The sequence below is a fragment of the Pristiophorus japonicus genome, unplaced genomic scaffold (assembly GCF_044704955.1).
Source record: "Pristiophorus japonicus isolate sPriJap1 unplaced genomic scaffold, sPriJap1.hap1 HAP1_SCAFFOLD_79, whole genome shotgun sequence".
Classification (NCBI taxonomy): Eukaryota; Metazoa; Chordata; class Chondrichthyes; family Pristiophoridae; genus Pristiophorus; species Pristiophorus japonicus.
Window position 1 is genome coordinate 550,732 of NW_027254707.1, and position 19,041 is coordinate 569,772.

The window sequence follows — 19,041 nt, forward strand, 5'->3', positions numbered from 1 at the left end:
CCTCCTGTATGGCTGAGAGACATGGACTAAGTACAGTAGACACCTCAAGTTGCTGGAGAAATACCAATAACGATGTCTCCGCAAGATCATACAAATTACCTGGGAGGACAGACACACCAACGTTAGCATCATCGACCAGGCCAACATCTGCAGCATTGAAGCACTGACCACATTTGATCAGCTCCGCTGGGCAGGCCACAATGTTCGCATGCCAGACACGAGACTCCCAAAGCAAGCACTGTACTCAGAACTCCTTCACAGCAAACGAGCCAAAGGTGTGGCTGATGAAATGTTACAAGGACACCATCAAAGCCTCCCTGATACACCTGGGAGTCCCTGGCTAAAGACCGCCCTAAGTGGAGGAAGAGCATCCGGGAGGGCGCTGAGCACCTCGAGTCTCATCGCCGAGAGCATGTAGAAATCAACCGTGGCATCAAAAAGGGCGTGCGGCAAACCTGTCCCATCCACCCCTTCCCTCAACGACTATCTGCCCCACCTGTGACAGGGACTGTGGCTCTCGTATTGGACTGTTCAGCCACCAAAGGACTCATTTTTAGAGTGGAAGCATGTCTTCCTCGATTCGAGGGACTGCCTATGATGATGATGACGACCCAGAACTGCACACAATACTCCAGTTGAGGCCGAACCAGTGTTTTATGCAGGTTCAACATAATATCCACACTTCTGTACTCTATACCTCTATTCATGAAAAATAGGATCCCGTAAGTCTTTGTAACCACTTTCTCAACCAGCACTGCCACCCTCAGTGATTGGTGCACACATACTCCTGGGTCTCTCTGTTCACGCACCCCTTTACAATTGTACCCTTTAGCTTATATTTCCTCTCCTCTTTCTTCCGACAAAGATGTATCACTTTTGAACATTTCTACGTTAAATTTAATCTGCCACATAGACACGCTGGTGTAATGGGTGGGCTGTTCAGCCACCAAAGGACTCATTTTTAGAGTGGAAGCTAGTGGGCCTAAACACATTGGAGTGCAGAAGAATGAGAGGTGATTTTATCGAAACATAAGATAATAAGGGGGTTCGAAGTCTATCACTACCTCCTCACGGTTCACTGTACTTCCAAGTTTTGTGTGAGCTGTAGATTTGGAAATTGTGCCCTGTACATAGGTCATTAATGTAGATCAAAAAAAGCAGTGGACCCAATACCGACCCCTGGGGAACACCACTTCCTCCAGTCTGAAAAACAACCATTCACCACGACTCTGTTTGTGTCACTTAGCCACTTTCATATCCATGCTGCCACTGTCCCCGTTATTCCATGGGCCTCGATTTTGCTGGTATTGGTAACACGCCTGGAATCACTAAACACAAAACCCAGTCTGTTAATCACTTTCAGCTACTGGACTTAGCATGTACCCCACAGCATCTCTTCTACCTTTAATATGTGAATAGAGCATCACGCCTGTAAACCTGGTTTAAGTTCATATCCACTCAGCAAATCTATTAAAGAAAAGCCTATAGGCCAATGACACACTGTTAAGGTGCCAGTGTGTTGCTGGTTTGATTAGCATTTTGCCTGTAATAGACTCTGTATTTTGGTCTCCATATTTACAAAAGGATATATCTGCATTGGAGGCTGTTCGGAGATGGTTCACTCGGTTGATTCTGGAGATGAGGGGATTGACTTATGAAAATAGGTTGAGTAGATTGGGCCTAAACACATTGGAGTGCAGAAGAATGAGAGGTGATTTTATCGAAACATAAGATAATAAGGGGGTTCGACAAGGTGGATGCTGAGAGGATATTTCCACTCATAGGGGAAACTAAAAGAAGGAGACATAGTCTTAGAATAAGGGACCACCCAATTAAAACTGAGATGAGGAATTTCTTCTCTGAGGGTTATAAATCTGTGGAATACTCTGCCCAGGAGAGCTGTGGAAGCTGGGTCTTTGAATATATTTCAGGCGGAAACATAGACAGATGTTTGAGCGATTAAGGGAGTAAAGGATTATGGGCAGTGGGCAGGGAAGTGGAACTGAGTCCATGATCAGATCAGCCATGATCTTATTGAATGGCGGAGCAGGCCCGAGGGTTCAAATGGCCTACTCCAGCTCCTATTTATTATGTTCTCATGTTCTAACTGAACATTTCTACCAGTCTAACCTTGTCTGTAATGAAATATGTGTCATTTAATAAGCCTCAAGTCCTTGCTCATGTCTGCTGCAGATTCCAGAGTTGATTCCAGAGATGAGGGGATTGACTTATGACGATAGATTGATTAGGTTGGACCTAGACACATTGGAGTTCAATAGAATGAGGTGATCTCTGTGTGGCCCTGAAGGACTGTGTCCAGGCTGAAGTTCTGTTCCCCCTGTAAAATCCTCCCCACAGAATGTCCTTTCTCAGCTCCAATCAGGTGATGCGAAACACTCAGGTGGTAAAGACAAAAATCCACAGCAATGTGTTGAAAGCAACACTAATTTGTGTGTCTATATCCCAAATATTAAACTCCAATCCAGTTACAGGAGTTATTAACATCAGCGTTACAGGATTTATAAACCCCAACTATCAGAATTAACACAATTTAGTCCAGGATGTGATTACCAGCAGCAATAACAACAGAATCCAACCCCTGCATTCACTTGTGAACTCGCTGGTGTCTCAGCAGGTTGCCTGACAGAGAGAATCCCTTCCCACACTCAGAGCAGGTGAACGGCCTCTCCCCAGTGTGAACTCGCTGGTGTGTCAGCAGGTGGGATGACCGAGTAAATCCCTTCCCACACTCAGAACATTTAAAAGGTCTCTCCCCAGTGTGAAGTCGCTGGTGTTTCAGCAGGTGGGATGATGCAGTGAATTCCTTCCCACAGTCAGAGCAGGTGAACGGCCTCTCCCCAGTGTGAAGTCGCTGGTGTATCAGCAGGCTGGATGATGCAGTGAATCTCTTCCCACACTCGGAGCAGGTGAATGGCCTCTCCCCAGTGTGAACTCGCTGGTGTATCAGCAGGCTGGATGATACAGCGAATCCCTTCCCACACTCGGAGCAGGTGAACGGTCTCTCCCCAGTGTGAACTCGCTGGTGTATCAGCAGGCTGGATGATGCAGTGAATCCCTTCCCACAGTCGGAGCAGGTGAACGGCCTCTCCCCAGTGTGAACTCGCTGGTGTATCAGTAGGTGGGATAACTGAATGAATCCCTTCCCACACTCGGAGCAGGTGAACGGTCTCTCCCCAGTGTGAACTCGCTGGTGTTTCAGCAGGTGGGATGATGTAGCCAATCTCTTCCCACAGTCGGAGCAGGTGAACGGTCTCTCCCCAGTGTGAACTCGCTGGTGTATCAGCAGGTCGGATGACTGAATGAATCCCTTCCCACAGTCGGAGCAGGTGAACGGTCTCTCCCCAGTGTGAACTCGTCGATGTGTTTCCAGCTGGGACGGGCAGTTGAAACGTTTCCCACAGTCCCCACATTTAATTGGTTTCTCCCCAGTGTGACTGCACTTGTGTCTCTCCAGGTTGGATGATTGACTGAAGCCTTGTCCACACACAGAGCACGTGTACCGTTTCTCCCCACTGTGAACGGTGCCTTCTGCTTCCATGGTCAAAAGCTGATGATATTCCAGTCCCGATGTATTGAGTGACCGTCAGATCTTGAGGTGATGTTTGGTTTGAGCTTCCAGTCTACAAATCCTCTCCTTTTAACACCCTGTAAAGTGAATTTTAAACAGGAAAAAGTGAGTGTGAGAGAGAACCCACAAAAACACAAAGGCAGGTTGTGAAATTGAGCTTAATGAATCTGGTCATTTGTGGGGCCGGCACAAGAAAAAAGTGACCATGAAAGCTGCCGGATTGTCGTAAAAACACATCTGGGTCACTGTTGTCATTCAGGGAAGGGAACACACTCCCTCGACAGGCCCACATGGGAAATTGTTGTTCCCACTGGGCCCAGAATTACTGGGGGTGATACCCAGCAGCTTCTCCCCGCTCTCCATCCAGCTCAAACTGATGTAACAAATAGACCCACACAGGAGGCCAGTGAATAACTTCCACATCCAGCGCCCACCCTGATACAGAGCGGCTGGGAATTGCTGGGCCTGCTGTATGTTGTTGTTTGCCTGGTGTGGGGGAGGTGCTGCCCCCGGGGATTGCTGGGGCCGGGCCCGCTGGCTCTGACTCGGGGCCCGAGAGCCGCGTTTGGCATTGCCCGGGGACCGAGAGCCGCACTCGGTGTTGTCCAGGGACCGAGAGCCTCACTCGGTGTTGCCCGGGGACTGAGAGCCACACTCGGTGTTGTCCGGGGACTGAGAGCCACACTCGGTGTTGCCCGGGGACTGAGAGCCACACTCGGTGTTGTCCGGGGACTGAGAGCCACACTCGGTGTTGCCAGAGGAATGAGAGCCACACTCGGTGTTGCCCGGGGCCCGGAAGCCGCACTCGGTGTTGCCCGGGGACTGAGAGCCGCACTCGGTGTTGCCCAGGGACTGAGAGGCACACTCGGTGTTGCCCGGGGACTGAGAGCCACACTCGGTGTTGCCCGGGGACTGAGAGCCACACTCGGTGTTGTCCGGGGACTGAGAGCCGCACTCGGTGTTGGCCGGGGAATGAGAGCCACACTCGGTGTTGCCCGGGGACTGTGAGCCGCATTCGGTGTTGCCCGGGGCCCGGGAGCCGCACTCGGTGTTGCCCGGTGACTGAGAGCCGAACTCGGTGCTGCCCGGGGCCCGAGAGCCGCACTCAGTGTTGCCCGGGGCCCGGGAGCCGCACTCGGTGTTGCCCGGGGACTGAGACCCACACTCGGTGTTGTCCGGGGACTGAGAGCCACACTCGGTGTTGCCCGGGGACTGAGAGCCACACTCGGTGTTGTCCGGGGACTGAGAGCCGCACTCGGTGTTGCCCGGGGACTGAGAGCCACACTCGGTGTTGCCCGGGGACTGAGAGCCGCATTCGGTGTTGCCCGGGGCCCGGGAGCCGCACTTGGTGTTGCCCGGTGACTGAGAGCCGCACTCGGTGCTGCCCGGGGCCCGAGAGCCGCACTCAGTGTTGCCCGGGGCCCGGGAGCCGCACTCGGTGTTGCCTGGGGACTGAGAGCCGCACTCGGTTAAAAAGGAGGCAGACAAAAAGCAGGAAACTATAGACCAGTTAGCCTAACATCTGTGGTTGGGAAAATGTTGAAGAGTTCATTTTTAAAGAATCAATAGCACGACATTTGGAAAAGCATAATTCGGTCAGGCAGAGTCAGCATGGATTTATGAAGGGGAAGTTAAGTTTGACAAATTTGCTGGAATTCTTTGAGCATGTAATGAACAGGGTGGATAAAGTGGGTCTTTTGTATTTGGATTCCCAGAAGACATTTGACAATATGCCACATAAAAGGTTACTGCACAAGATAAAAGTTCACGGGGCTGGGGGTAATATATTAGCATGGATAGAGGACTGGCTAACTAACAGACAACAGAGAGTTGGGGTAAATGGTTCATTCTTGGGTTGGCAATCAGTGACTAGTGGGGTGCCGCAGGGATCAGTGCTGGGACCCCAGCTATTAACAATCTATATTAACGACTTGGAAGAAGGGACCGACTTTAACGTAGCCAAGTTTGCTGACGATATGAAGATGGGAGGAAAAGCAACGTCTGTAAAAGGACATAGACAGGCTAAGTGAGTGGGCAAAAATTTGGCAGATGGAGTATAATGTTGGAAAGTGTGAGGTCATGCATTATGGCAGAAAAAAATCAAAGAGCAAGTTATTATTTAAATGGAGAGAGATTGCAAAGTGCCGCAGTACAGCGGGACCTGGGGGTACTTGTGCATGAAACACAAAAGGTTAGTATGCAGGTGCAGCAAGTGATCAGGAAGGCCAATGCAATCTTGGCCTTTATTGCAAAGGGGCTGGAGTATAAAAGCAGGGAAGTCTTGCTACAGTTACACAGGGTATTGGTGAGGCCACACCTGGAATACTGCATGCAGTTTTGGTTTCCATATTTATGAAAGGATACACTTGTTTGCAGGAAGTTGAGAGAAAGTCCACTGAGTTGTTTCCGGAGATGAGGGGGTTGACTTATGAGAAAAGGTTGAGGAGGTTGGGCCTCTACTCATTGAATTCAGAAGAACGAATGAGAGGTGATTTATCGAAACGTATAAGATAATTAGGGGGTTTGACAAGGTGGTAGCAGAGAGGATGTTTTCACTGATCGGGGAGACTAGAAATAGGGGCCATAATCTTAGAATAAGGGGCCCTCCATTTAAAACTGAGATGAGGAGGAATTTCTTCTCTGAGGGTTGTAAATCTGTGGAATTCGCTGCCTCAGAGAGCTGTGGAATCTGGGACATGGACTATATTTAAGACAGAGATAGACAGTGTCTTAACCGATAAGGGAATAAGGGGTTATGGGGAGTGGGCAGGAAAGTGGACCCGAGTCCATGATCGGATCAGCCATGATCGTATTAAATGGTGGAGCAGGCTCGAGGGGCCGTATGGCCTGCTCTTGCTCCTATTTTTTATGTTCTTATTTTTTAATGTAGTCTCGTATGGGAGTGTGGATTTTACTCATATCTGTCCATCTCTGGTATGTGGATGAGGATTTTACTCTGTATGTTAGTTTCTGATACGAGAGCGTGGATTTTATCCTGTTCCTGTCAATTTCTGGTAATTGCCTGTGGGTTTCATTCTGTATCAAAAAGGGCCACATTACTACATAATTCTAAAAGGATAAAGAGTGTTAAAAAAACAAGCCTGAAGGCTCTGAGTCTCAAAGTGAGGATCATTGGTAATAAGGTGGACAAATTAACTGCACATATAGCTGTTAATGGATATGATGTAATTGGGATTACAGAGACATGGCTCCAGGGTAACCAAGGCTGGGAACATAATATGCAGGGGTATTCAATATTGAAGAAAGAAAAGGAGGTGGGGTAGAGTTAATGGTTAAAGAGGAGGTTAATGCAATAGTAAGGAAGGACATTGGCTGGGATAATGTGGAATCTGTATGGGTCGAGCTGCGAAACAACAAAGGGCAGAAAACGTTTGGTGGTCTGTAAACAAACCCAACTAACAGTAGTAGGAAGGTTGGGGATGGCATCAAAAAGGAAATTAGGGAGGCATGCAATAAGAGTACAGCAGTTACCATAGGTGACTTTTACCTACATATTGATTGGGCGAACCAAACCGGTAGCAATATTGTAGAGGAGGATTTCCTGGAGTGTATAAGGGATGGTTTTCTAGACCAATATGTCGAGGAACCAACTAGAGAGCCGGCCATCCTAGACTGGGTCTTGTATAACGAGAGAGGATTAATTAGCAATTAGTCGTGCGTGGCCCCATAGGGAAGAGTGACCATAATATGATAGAATTCTTCATTAAGATGGAGAGCGACACAGTTAACTCAGAGACTAGGGTCCTGAACTTGAAGGAAACTTCGATGGTATGAGACGTGATTTGGCTGGGATAAACAGGCGAATAATACTTAAAGGGTTGATGGTGGATAGGCAATGGCAGACATTTAAAGATCACATGGATGAATTAAAACTATTATACATCCCTGTCTGGCGTAAAAATAAAACATGAAAGGTGGCTCAACCGTGGCTAACCAAGGAAATTAGGGGCAGTGGCACATAAATTGGCCTGAAAAAGCAGCAAACCTGAGGACTGGGAGCAATTTAGAATTCAGCAGAGGAGGACTAAGGGTGTAATAAGGAGGGGGAAAATAGAATATGAGAATAAGCTTGCAGGGAACATAAAAAACTGACTGCAAAAGCTTCTATAGATATGTGAAGAGAAAAAGATTAGTGAAATCTAATGTCGGCCCCTTGCAGTCAGAATCAGGTGAATTTATAATGGGGAACAAGTAAATGGCAGACCAATTGAACAAATGCTTTGGTTCTGTCTTCACTAAGGAAGACACGAATAACCTGCCGAAAATACTAGGGGACCGAGGGTCTAACGGGAAAGATGAACTGAGGGAAATCCTTATTAGTCAGGAAATGGTTGTAGGGAAACTGATGGGACTGAAGGCCGATAAATCCCCAGGGTCTGATAGTCTGCGTCCCAGAGTAGTTAAAGAAGTTGCCCTAGAAATAGTAGATGCATTGGTGGTCATTTTCCAACATTCGATAGATTTTGGATCAGTACCTATGGATTGGAGGGTAGCTAATGTAAACCCACTTTTTAAAAAATGAGGGAGAGAGAAAACAGGGAATTATAGACCGGTTAGCCTGACATCGGTGGTGGGGAAAATGCTGGAATCAATTATTAAAGATGTAATAGCATAGCATTTGGAAAGCAGTGACAGGATCGGTCCAAGTCAGCATGGATTTATGAAAGGGAAATCATGCTTGACAAATCTTCTTGAGTTTTTTGTGGATGTAACTAGTAGAGTGGATAAGGGAGAACCAGTGGATGTGGTGCATTTGCAATTACAAAAGGCTTTTGACAACGTCCCACACAAGAGATTAGTCTGCAAAATTAAGGTACATAGTATTGGGGGTAATGTATTGATGTGGAGGGAGAACTGCTTGGCAGACAGGAAGCAAAGAGTGGGAATAAACGTGTCCTTTTCAGAATGGCAGGCATTGACTAGTGGGGTGCCGGAAGGTTCAGTGCTGGGATCTCAGTAATTTACAACATCCATTAATTATTTAGATGAGGGAATTTAACGTAATATCTACAAATTTGCAGATGATACTAAGCTGGGTGGCAGTGTGAGCTGTGAGTCGGATGCTAAAAGGCTGCAGGGTGACTTGGACAGGTTAGGTGAATGGGCAATTGCATGGCAGATGCAGTATAATGTGGATAAATGTGAGATTATTCACTTTGGGTGCAAAAACAGGAAGGCAGATTATCTGAATGGTGACAGATTAGTAAAATGGGAGGTGCAAAGAGACCTGGGTGTCATGGTACATCAGTCACTGAAGGTAGACATGCAGGTCCAGCAGGCAGTAAAGAAAGCAACTGGCATGCTGGCCTTCATAGCAAGGCGATTTGAGTATACGAGCAGGGAAGTCTTACTGCAATTGTACAGGGCCTTGCTGAGACCACACCTTGAGTATTGTGTGCAGTTTTGGTCTCTTAATCTGAGGAAGAACGTGCTTGCTATTGAGGGACTGCAGCGAAGGTTCACCAGACTAATTCCCGGGATGGCAGTACTGACATATGAAGAAAGGCTGGATCGGCTAGGCTTACACTCAATGGAATTTAGAAGAATAAGAGGGGATCTCATAGCAACATATAAAATTATGACGGAACTGGACAGGTTAGAGGCAGGAAGAATGTTCCTGATGTTGGGGAAGTCCAGAATCAGGGGTCACAGTCTAAGGATAAGGGGTAAGCCTTATCGGACTGAAATGAGGAGAAACTTTTTCACCCAGAGTGGTAAACCTGTGAAGTTCTCTACCACAGAAAGTTGTGGAGTACTGTTTGTTGGATTTATTCAAGAGGGAGTTAGATGTGGCCCTTACGGCTAAGGGGCTCAGGGGGTATGGAGAGAAAGCGGGAGTGGGGTACTGAAGTTGCATGATGAGCCATGATCATATAGAATGGTGGTGCAGGCTAGAAGGGCCGAATGGCCTGCTCCTGCACCTATTTTCAATGTTTCAATGTATCTTTCCATTTTTGGTGAGTGAGTGTGTATTTTGTGCTGTATCTGTCCATCTCTGTGATGTGAATGTGAGCTCTACTGCATACCCGTCATTCTCCAGTATGTTAGTATTGTTTTACTGTGTACCCCCAATCTCTTATAGTATTGGTTTTACTTTCTAACTGTCAATTTGTGTTATGGAGGTGAGTGTTTATGCTGAATCTGTCGGTCTCTGGTAAATGAGTCTGAGTTTCACTCTGTTTCTATCTGTGTCTGCGATGTGAGTGTGGGCCTTTCTCTGTATCTCCATTTCTGTTATGGGAGTCTAGGTTTTATTCTGTACCCGTCAAGTTCTGATATGTGATTGTGGGCCTTACTCTATAACTGCCAGTTTCTGTTTAATTGCGAGTGGGCTTTCCTTTGTACCTGTCAGTTTCTGGAATGAAAGAGAGCTCTTTACCTTGTACCTGTCAATTACTGGTTTGTGAGTCTGGGCATGTCACTGTATGTCAATTTATGTTATGGGAATATGGATTGTAATAAGTCAGCCTCTGATGTGTGAGTGTGGGTTTTATACTGTATTTCTCAGTCTCTCATATGCAAATGTGTGTATTTTTCTGTAACTGTCGGGTTTTGTTGTGTGTTCAGGTTTAATCTGTGCTTCTCAGTTTCTGCTATGTTAGACTGTACCTATTTGTTCCTGCTTCTTGATTGTATGTTTTAGACTGTACCTGTCAGTTGCTGCTATGTGAGTGTGGAATTTACTCTGTATCTGCTTGTCTCTGGTATGTGAACATGAGAATCAATTGAACTTTTAACCTGTATTTCTCTGATATGTGTGTGAAGATTTTGCCTTCTACCTGTCATTGTTCAGATATGTGTGTGTGGGTTTTATTCTGCCCCTATCAGTTTCTGCGATGCAAGTAAAAACTTTACTGACTGCCTTTCAGTTTTTCGATATGTGCTCATGGGATTTACACTTTACCTGTCACTCTCTGGTATGCAAGTGGGGATTTTATTCTGTTACTGCCACTTTCATAAATGTGGGTGTGTGTTGTATACTGTATCTGTCAGTCTGTGGTACGGGAATGTGGGGTTTATTCTGCACCTGTCATCTTCTGGTATGTTCGGGGGGTTTAAATACTGAATCTGTCAGATTCTGAAACATGAATATGGCTTTTGCTCTGTACCCATCAGCTTCTGATATGCTAATGTGGTTTATACTATCTGTTTGACATTTTTTCTGATAGATGATTGTCTTTTATTCTCTACCTGCCAGTTTCTGGCAAGTGAGTGTAGGTGTTTAATGTCAGTGTGATCTGTTTCAATGGTGAAACAGCATCTGATTCTACTGCTCCATGTGGCTGTAAGATTCACAATGTATCTCTGCCACTTCGGATCACTGTGGGACTGACAGCTTCTGCTGTCTGTGACGATAGACTTGAGGCCAGTTCTGTGTGTCTGTGCTCTGTGAGTGATAATCTACTTACTGTGTGTGAGAAGGAGCTGCCTGCACTGTTCCTTGTGTTCTGGGTGGAGGAAAGATCACATTTGTTCTGGCTGGTTGAATAATTTTGCTGTGAGAATAATAATACGAGAACATTATTAGTTCTAAGATATGGATGCAGGAGAGAATATGATGTACCTGAGGGAGCAACAATGTAGCTCTCAATCACCAGCAACACGGTTTTGGTGAACTCAGCTCACCGAAACAATATAACCCGTCTTTAAAATATCTTCTCCCACACTCCTCTCCTGTTGCCTGCAATAGATGACCTTGTGAAACTCCCCACATCCTCACTGTCAGGCTGTTTCCCCCGGACTCAATGCCGATCTCTGAGCCCATCTGCGGACACGCTCCCAATGCGCTGTGCTGCTGTAAGGAGGCTGCTGCTCGCTGCCTTACCCCGGGGCTACTGTGTCACCATTCCTGGCTGTTTTAAACCATCTTCTTCCGCTCACTGAGTGAATGGTGATTGCAGGCAGTGCTGGGGGAGGGGAGGGTGCATGTGCTCTTCTGCTCACTGGGAATTGACACAGGGGGTGGGGCTGAACCGCGCATGCGCAGCTCTCTGCAATAATTCAGCCTGTTAAAATCAAAGTGCACTTTTCCCAATTTACTTTTATCAGAATCTGAGCAAAGGAACTGGGCTTGGGGGGAAAGGACAGAGAATGATTAAAGCTGGGAGCTTTGTCCCTTGGAGATGCTCAATTTGAGATCATTCCGTGCAGGGTGTTTCTCTCCATGAGCCCATCTTCACAAAGCTATCCTGCAGCAACATCGGAGGGATGAGGGAGTGGGAGTGTTTGCTGGGACCGTGCAGGAGTTAATATCTAACAGAAACAAACTGAGATCAGTTTAATTAGAGTAAAACACTCGGTCACTGAGAGTAATACCGAAGTGGATAATCAAGGGGCTTTCATGAGGCAGGAACTTAATACAATCACTATTCATTATGAAGTAGAACTCGGTAAAATAATGGGACTAAAGGCAGGCAAGTCACCTTGCCCTGATGGCTTACATCGTAAGGTCTTAAGAGAAGTGGCTGCAAAGATGGTGGACACATTAGTTGTAATCTACCAAAATTCCCTGGATTCTGGGTTGGTCCCAACAGATTGGAAACCAAAAATGTAATGCCTCTATTTAAAAAAGGAGGCAGACAAAAAGCAGGAAACTATAGACCAGTTGGCCTAACATCTGTCATTGAAAAAATGCTGGAGACCATTATTAAGGAAGCAGTCGCGAAACATTTGGAAAAGCATGATTCAATCCAGCAGAGTCAGTATCGCTTTATGAAAGGGAAATCATGTTTGACAAATTTGCTGGAGTCCTTTGATGATGTAAGAAGCAGAATAGATAAGGCGGAACCAGTGGATGTGGTGTATTTGGATTTCCAGAAGGCATTTGATAAGGTGCCATATAAGAGATTACTGCACAAGATAAACCTCATAGTGTTGGGGGCAGTATATTAGCATGGATAGAGGATAGGTTAACTAACAGAAAACAGAGAGTCAGGATAAATGGGTCTTTTTCCGGTTGGCAAATGGTGACTAGTGGGGTGCCGCAGGAATCGGTGCTCGTTCCTCAACTATTTACAATCTATATTAATGACTTGGAAGAAGGCACCGAGTGTAATAGAGCCAAGTTTGCCGATGATACAAAGATGGGGGGGAAAGCAAATCGAGAACACGAAAAATCTGCAAAGGGATATAGACAGGCGAAATGAGTGGGCAAAGATTTGTCAGATGTAGTATAATATGGGAAAATGTGAGGTTATCCACTTTGGCAGAAATAATAGAAAAGCAAATTATAATTTAAATGGAGAAAAATTGCAAAGTGCTACAGGACAGAGAGACCTGAGGATGTTTGTGCATAAAACACAAAAAGTTAATGTGCAGGTACGGCAAGTAATCAGGAAGGCGAATGGAACATTGGCCTTTATTGCAAGGGGGATAAAGCAGAGAAGTCCTGCTACAATTGTACAGGGTTTTGGTGAGACCACACCCAGAATACTGCATGCAGTTTGGTCTCTGTATTTAAGGAAGGATATACTTGAATTGGAGGCTGTTCAGAGGTTAATTCTGGCGATGAGGGGATTGTCTTATGAGGATAGGTTGATTAGGGTGGGCCGATACACATTGGAGTTCAAAAGAATGAGAGGTGATCTTATTGAAACATATAACGAGGGGACTGGACAAGGTGGATCCAGAGAGGATATTTCCACTCAGGGTAAACTAAAACTAGTGTGCATAGTCTCAGAATAAGGGGCTACCCATTTAAAACTGAGATGAGGAGAAATTTATTCGCTCAGATAGTTGTAAATCTGTGGACTTCTCTGCCCGAGAGCTGTGGACGCTTGGTCATTGAATGTATTTAAGGCAGAGATAGACAGGTTTTTGAGCGATAAGGGATTAAAGGGTGATGGGGAGCGGGCAGGGAAGTGGAGTTGAGTCCATGATCAGATCAGCCATCATCTTATTGAATGGCAGAGCAGGATCCAGGGGCCAAATGATCCACTCCTGCTCCTATTTCTTAGGTTATTATGTTCTTATGAGATAATAACCCTGTGACTGTATATGGGGACTCTAACCCTGGGACTGTACATGGGGACTCTAACCCTGGGACTGTACATGGGGACTCTAACCCTGGGAATGTACATGGGGACTCTAACCCTGGGACTGTACATGGGGACTCTAAACCTGGGAATGTACATGGGATTCTAACACTGGGAATGTACATGGGGACTCTACCCCTGGGACTGTACATGGGGACGCTAAACCTGGGACTGTACATGGGATTCTAACACTGGGACTGAACATGGGGACTCTAACCCTGGGACTGTACCTGGGGACTCTAACCCTGGGACTGTACCTGGGGACTCTAACCCTGGGACTGTACATGGGGACTCTAACCCTGGGACTGTACATGGGGACTCTAACCCTGGGACTGTACATGGGGACTCTAACCCTGGGACTGTACCTGGGGACTCTAACCCTGGAAGTGAACAGCTCTGGGGCTTTCCTGTTACAATTGTCTGGGATGTAACCAGAAGCTGAGCACTGAGCAGCGCCTTTAGGAGATGGTGAGAAATCCGAGGCTTCAGAATATAACTCAGCTGTTACTTTACCAAGATGGCCGCGCATGCGCTTTGCTGCTCACTGAACAAAGATGGCGGAGAACAGACTCTGCCTTCCTGTACAAAGATGGTCGCCGTTATGCGGCCTGTGACCGGGAGAAAGCCTCGAGGCTGCAGGCGCCGATATTCCGGTTATTATTCCGGGCTTCCGGAAGGCACCAGGTGTTTATGAAGCCTCCCCGACTCCCCGCTGGTCCATTACTCACCTCCGCCCCGCTGAAAGTGAGCTGTTTTACGGAGCACATTTCACCACAGCCGCTCCGCCATTACACGCACCGCGCATGCTCCAAATACAGCCAGTTCTCGCGCGTGCGCACTGGTCCCCTGAAGTCTGGGGTCGGCACATTCTCCATCGCGGGGAATGCTGGGTAAATACCCAAGACTACTGAAGTGACTGGGACAGGAATTACTGGCCTCCCATTGGGCACTGAACCATGTTCATTCTGGCACTGAGACTTTGTTTCTGCTGCTCCAATAACCCTGTCCCTGAGCTGGAGATTAATGTTCTGTCTCAGTATTGTTTCAAACACCGGGTGTCCAATATTTCATTTCTCCACAACCATCATCATCATCACAGGCAGTCCCTGGAAGCGGGGATGATTTGCTTCCACGCCAAAAAGGAATGAGTTCACAGGTGTTTTAATGAAGGACCTAGTATTCCAGATCCCGAGCTACATCTTGAAGGGTGGAACCTGCCTGTGTTTGGATTTTGCACACCAGTCACCACACTGGCTTGTCAGAGCTCGGTCTTGGTCCAGTGCCAAGGATTACCCCAGACGACTGGAGACCAGCTGTGCTGCACGGACTGAGCGCACACATATACAAGTTTGGGCTGGCCCATGCTGCCCCTAGGCCCTTGCCGCTTCTGGGCCCTAGACTCATGCCTCTCCTGGGCCCCGGTCACGTCCTTCTATAATCTATTGCCGCTCCTTCGCCCCTCCTGCTGTGCCTGCCCGCACTGCAATTAGCGACGTGACTTTGCAGCGTTTACCATCCTACAATGGAATGCCACCGCCGCACCCTGCTCCCTCTGATGGCCCCGACCTGCTGATGGTCATCCAGGCCGGGACCATGCCGCTGCACGGGAGACTAATTCATGTTCCCTTCCCTTCCATTTTGGGCCTTTTCTTACTCTAGATTATTTCACTTCTCACGCAATTCATCTTTTGCGACATCAAATCCCAAGCTTGTTTCCTTTGAGCATACGGCTTGTGGATGTCATACACTGAACCGGCGTGTCTCACTTTACACTCATTTGACGTTCCTTGAAAGAACTATCTTGCTTAAGACTGGAACTCTCTTATTTTCTATATTGTTTAACGATTTTTGAATGCGGTTAATAGATCTCCACACATACTGCATATTGCCTTTGAAATGTTCTGGTCTTTGTAATTGTCTTTGCTAATTTTGATGGGTTATTTGATTATAATTACTTGTTACTAAATGCGTTGCAGAAATTTTTGCATCAAAATAATTGTTTAAACACTTCCTTTATCGGGTCTTTAGCTTCCCCACTGATCTCTGTTTCCTCTTGTGGGGGGAATCTAGAACTAGGTGGCAAAGTCTGAGCATAAGGGGTCACCCATTTTAACCGGAAATGAGGATGAATTTCTTCTCTCAGAGAGTAGTGAATCTTTGAAATTCTCTACCCCAGAGAGCAACGGAGGCTGGGTCATTGAATATATTTAAGTTGCAGAGAGACTGATTTTTGAAAGATAGGGAAGTCAAGCGTTCTGTGGAGAGGGCAGGGAAGTGGAATTGAGGCCAAGATCAGATCAGCCATGATATTATTGAATGGCAGAGCGGACTCAAGGGGCTAGATGACCTACTTCTGCTCCTATTTCTTATGTTCTTAGCATTGATTATGGGCTGGGTTTAGATGTAGGTTTAGTGGTTAGTGGGTGTGGTTTGTGGCTTTGTGTTAGGATTGGGATTAGTGATTGGGATAGTCAATATGATATTCGGCTTAGGATATAGTGATTAACGTAGAAAGCACTATTGGCAATATAAGTGTCACTGAACTTGCCCTTTTCCATTTCATGTTTTTAACCTCTCACAGACGAGTCACAAAACAGCCTCACAATGTGTTAATTCAAGGAACCTTCGTTTCTGCGCAAGCCTCATTTCCTCCCTTCTTTTACATCTCTACATTTCTCACAGAAAAATCAATTAGTGACATTAGATTTGTGGATTTTGGGACAATAACAGACGGATACAGTTGTTGTGCTGGTTACATTTAATCCTCAGCCTGCTTGAAAAGGGCTTCTGACAATAATCTGTCACCAGGCCTCACCAGTCACCGTCTGATTCCACCATCATATCTTCATTGATTACCCACCTTTCCCCTTAACTAGAGCTGCTTTCAGCGGCAGGGCCATTCCCCATACTGAGGCTCTCTAATTACCGAGCAGAGCATGAACACCGGCACAGACTGGTTTGTCTGAATGGCCCATTTCTATCCCATATATCTGATGTAATTCTATAGTCTCAGTGTAAGTGGTCCAAGGATTTGGTGCCTCAGTGTTATTGGTCCCTGGATTTGTTGTCACGTTATTAGTAGTCCCTCAATTTGGTGTCACGATGTAATTCATCATGGATTTGATGTGTCATTGTAACTGGTCCCTGTATTTGTTGCCTCAGTGTAAGGGGACCCTGGATTTGATACCTCAATGTAAGTTGTCCCTGGATTTGGAGTCACAATGTATGTGGTCCCTGGATTTGGTGTCAACAACTCTTCGTCGCTGGGACTGAGGGTAAACACGCCGCCCAGCCACGCATTCAGCACAGAATGATCCCACTCAAATCTATTCCCAATTAACACTGCCCACGTCTAACTTCAGTGAAACGCACAATACAAAACATTTTAAAGGAAAAATAAACCCCATCATAGTTCAACAAAGACAATTAAAGGGCTGTAAATCCCATTCACTCATATACCTTCTTCACCCCTACTCTCCACCTCCCCCTCCCCAACTACTCTTTGAACCCAACTCCCCAACCCCTCACCCCAACTCCTCTATCACCGTATTTCTCTCAAACCCTCAACCCAACTCCTCTTTTACGCCTACTCTCCAAACCCTCCTCACCCAACTCCTCTTTTAACCTACAATTTAATTTTTAACATCACTTACACAAGTCATCCATACTGGAGGTAAATCTCAGGACCTTCTGTGTAATGGTGAGGTGATCACTGGGCAATAAAATGCAGAGACTGGTGGGAGGCTGCTTATTACCCTCGGTGAGGTTTAATCCCCTCTCCCACAGTATACTGCGGACAAGTGGTCACCTTGGTAACATAGAAACATAGAAACGTAGAAACATAGAAAATAGGTGCAGGAGCAGGCCATTCATCCCTTCTAGCCTGCACCGCCATTCAATGAGTTCATGGCTGAACATGAAACTTCAGTACCCCCTTCCTGCTTTCTCGCCATAAACCTTGATCCCCCGAGTAGTAAGGACTTCATCTAACTCCCTTTTGAATATATTTAGTGAATTGGCCTCAACTACTTTCTGTGGTAGAGAATTCCACAGGTTCACCACTCTCTGTGTGAAGAAGTTTCTCCTCATCTCAGTCCTAAATGGCTTACCCCTTTTCCTCAGACTGTGACCCCTGGTTCTGGACTTCCCCAACATTGGGAACATTCTTCCTGCATCTAACCTGTCTAAACCCGTCAGAATTTTAAACGTTTCTATGAGGTCCCCTCTCATTCTTCTGAACTCCAGTGAATACAAGCCCAGTTGATCCAGTCTTTCTTGATAGGTCAGTCCCGCCATCCCGGGAATCACTCTGGTGAATCTTCGCTGCACTCCCTCAATAGCAAGAATGTCCCTTCTCAAGTTAGGAGCCCAAAACTGTACACAATACTCCAGGTGTGGCCTCACCAAGGCCCTGTACAACTGTAGCAACACCTCCCTACCCCTGTATTCAAATCCCCTCGCTATGAAGGCCAAAAAGCCATTTGCTTTCTTAACCGCCTGCTGTACCTGCATGCTAACCTTCAATGACTGATGTACCATGACACCCAGGTCTCGTTGCACCTTCCCTTTTCCTAATCTGTCACCATTCAGATAATAGTCTGTCTCTCTGTTTTTACCACCAAAGTGGATAACCTCACATTAATCCACATTATACTTCATCTGCCATGCATTTGCCCACTCACCTAACCTATCCAAGTCACTCTGCAGCCTAATAGCATCCTCCTCGCAGCTCACAATGCCACCCAACTTAGTGTCATCCGAAAATTTGGAGATACTGCATTTAATCCCCTCATCTAAATCATTAATGTACAATGTAAACAGCTGGGGCCCCAGCACAGAACCTTGCGGCACCCCACTAGTCACTGCCTGCCATTCTGAAAAGTACCCGTTTACTCCTACTCTTTGCTTCCTGTCTGACAACCAGTTCTCAATCCACGTCAGCACACTACACCCAATCCCATGTGCTTTAACTTTGCACATTAATCTCTTGTGTGGGACCTTGTCGAAAGCCTTCTGAAAGTCCAAATATACCACATCAACTGGTTCTCCTTTGTCCACTTTACTGGAAACATCCTCAAAAAATTCCAGAAGATTTGTCAAGCATGATTTCCCTTTCACAAATCCATGCTGACTTGGATCTATCATGTCACCATTTTCCAGATGCACTGCTATGACATCCTTAGTAATTGATTCGAGGTTCCAGGAGGTGTTGCTACAGTTGTACGGAATGGTCAGTGTGACATCACTTTCGAATCAAGAGCACACAAGAAATGGGTCATCAATAAATGGGAAAGAGATTGAACACTCTGCAATTACATTGTAAATAAGAGCAAATAAAATGCTGGAAAATAACTGGCGAAGACAATAGCTTATCTCTGTGGAATTCATTGTCAAACA

General features: G+C 46.3%; 1 long non-coding RNA gene across 1 annotated transcript; it reads right to left on the reverse strand.

The window, feature by feature from the left end:
• Positions 1 to 1,167: 1,167 nt before the first annotated feature.
• On the reverse strand, positions 1,168 to 14,438 carry LOC139256891 (uncharacterized). The gene is made up of 3 exons (XR_011592213.1): positions 14,373 to 14,438; positions 11,020 to 11,106; positions 1,168 to 1,328 (listed from the first exon to the last, which is right to left on the reverse strand). It is a non-coding gene; the product is annotated as an uncharacterized lncRNA (long non-coding RNA).
• Between the last annotated feature and the right edge of the window lie 4,603 nt (positions 14,439 to 19,041).